Source organism: Hordeum vulgare, chromosome 3H (genome assembly GCF_904849725.1).
Source record: "Hordeum vulgare subsp. vulgare chromosome 3H, MorexV3_pseudomolecules_assembly, whole genome shotgun sequence".
NCBI lineage: Eukaryota > Viridiplantae > Streptophyta > Magnoliopsida > Poales > Poaceae > Hordeum > Hordeum vulgare.
This window is the reverse complement of record NC_058520.1, coordinates 279,479,338-279,482,019: the sequence shown is the minus strand read 5'-3', so window position 1 is coordinate 279,482,019 and position 2,682 is coordinate 279,479,338.

Genomic DNA, 2,682 nt, shown 5'->3' with positions numbered 1-2,682 from the left:
TATCAACAGAAGAACCCTCGATTTTGATGGAAACATTATGAATATAATGGAAGAACTTCACCAAAGAAGTTACCATGAAGAATGTGACGAGCGAGATGCCAAGACCCCAGAGGATTGTTAAAAATTTGAGGGACTGGTAACTCTCATTTTAAGTGTGGTAGCACCCCACTTTGCAGGAGATTGGATTTGTTAGAAGACCTCCAAAACCTAAACCTTTTCTTTCTAGCCTCTCCGAATCTCGAGGACGAGATTCATTTTAAGTGTGGTAGTTTGTAACATCCCAAAATTATAAATTTTGGAATGTTAATATAATTATTATTAGATTGTTTGTTTGTTTGCTGAGTGACTGAAACTTGTGTGAAATTTGAAACTTTTCAAAACTTTTGAATGAGAGGGAATAAAATGACTTTCCCCTTCTCCGGTGAATTCAAATTCAAGCTTTTAAAAGCCAAAAGAGAAGATGACATGACTTCTTCAATTATAAAGAATTTGAACGGAGATATTTGCATTGAATTCTTTTGCATTTCCATTTTCCCTCGCGCGAGAAAAGCCCGATGAAATACTCTCTTGCACGCAAGAGAGAGAGCGGAGGAAAATGACACTCCAAAGTACGGGAAATTTTTTGAAATATTTGAGCCAAGAAAACCCAAAGTTCTTTTGCAAAAATAATTGCAAAAATAAATAAAGCAAATTGGGAATTTCTGAAAAAACATTTTTTTAAAGTTTTTATTTTGGCTTTAAAAAAATGTTATTCGGCTAGAGAATCTTTTTCTGATTTTTTTGATATATAATACCATATATAGATATTTTGATTTACTTCTTTTTTAGTTTTGTTTTCTGTTTTGGAAAAGATTTCAAAAAGGAAAGTCCTTTTGTTTTTTTTAGCCGCCGCCCTGGGCGCTAGATAGCTGGGCCGAATCCCGTGTACACCCGGGATCTAAAATCCCTAGAAATAGGGCGCCCGACCCCAACCTCCCCTCCTCCCTCTCTCTGCCTGCGGGTCCCACCCGAACCCTTTCCCCCACGTCACCTTTCTTCTTCCTCTCTCTCCTCTCCTTCCTTCTTTCTCTGCTCACCCGAGACCGCACCACCTCCAGCCACGATTTCTTTCCCAGTACTCCCTCTCCTCCCTTAACTCTCCCTCCCTCCTCTCTCTGCCCGTGGACCACCCCCTGCCAAAGCCACCTCCCCCACGTCACCATCCCCTACCTCTCTCCTCTCCTTCCTTCTTCCACCCATACCGAGACCGAGCCCCTCCCTCCCAGCGATTTCTTTCCCTACTGCCACCTCCCTTTCCTTTCTACTCCCGCCAACTAGCCTATATAAGAGAGCCACCCTCGGCCACTCCGTTCCCAACCCTAGTCGCCGCCGCCGCCACGTCCCCTCGCCGCCCGAAGCCTCGCCACTGCTGCCGCCGGTGCAAGGCTGCACCTTCGGCCTCGCCCTGGAGGAGCCCCCCCCCCCCGAGCCCCTTCACTCCACCGCCGCCTCCCTCTCGGAGAAGGACCCCGCCGCCACCTTCCCCGAAGCCCCACCGCCCCCGGAGCTACCCTCCTCCTTCCCCGGCCACCCCTTCCCGCCGGAGTAGCCCTGCCCAGCAAGGTAGCTCCCTCCTCTCTCTGTATTTCATGTCTTTTCTTTTCTTAGCCGTTAGATATTAGATAGAGGGCCTAGATTAGGTCTTCCGTACCCCTTCGGTCTAATAAGAAAAACAAGTGGGTTATTTTGTCACTTAAGTTTTAACTGGCGACCTTGCTAACCTTCGGTCGTTTGCCCGAAGCCATACATCAAACACCCTACACAGCCAATAGAAACATGCCACGTGTACCTCTCTTTTAGCACTAGTAGTTTTACTTTTTTCTGCGTGTTTACGAAAATAGAAACTTTCAATTTTGTTTTGGCCACAACTTTTTTCCCTGATTCCAATGACATTGATTCTTTTTCCAGTAGCTCACAAATTTCCTATAGTTTTTAAAAACATATAATGTGTCTATGTTTGAATTTTGCAAAATTGAGTTAGATCAGATCTAGTTTAAAGCTTGTTTTGCTTGTTCCAGGAGTTTAAAAATAGGTTTTAATTTGATTCCTTTTGGTACTGATCACTAGTGATCTTATGTATCAGTGGTAAAAAATTCAGATTTGTTTGAGTATTTTAGCTCACTGTTTCTTGTGAAACAATTTCTGTATCACCTCTTTTAGGATTTCGGCTAATTCCTTTTCTACTTTTGTTTTAAAAAAAATTCTTTATTATTTCAGAAAGATTATTATGTTTTGTTTCTGTTAGTTAACAGTAGTTTTGCAACAAGTTTTTATTTTAGTTATATTTGTTTTCGTGAAATCAATTCTAGTTCCTTAGTAACTTGGAATTGTTTTCACCGTTGTTTCAAATCCCGTTTGGGAATACTTTCCAAAAAGTTTTTTGAAAAATACGTTATTTTATCTTAGTTAGAGTTATATCTTAGTTCCTTGTTATTATTTTCTGCTAGAAATAAACTATTTAGTGTTTGACGTAGTAGAAGATTCCCTAGTCTTATTTGAAGTTTCTGCGGATTCCTATTCGCTCTCTCTTTTGTTTGACTGCTAGAATGATTTCTAGTATGAGTGCTTATGTGAATGATATGTTTGTCATATAGATTTCATCGGAGAGTGACGAGTAGTCTATCAAGTTATTTTCTCGAGAAA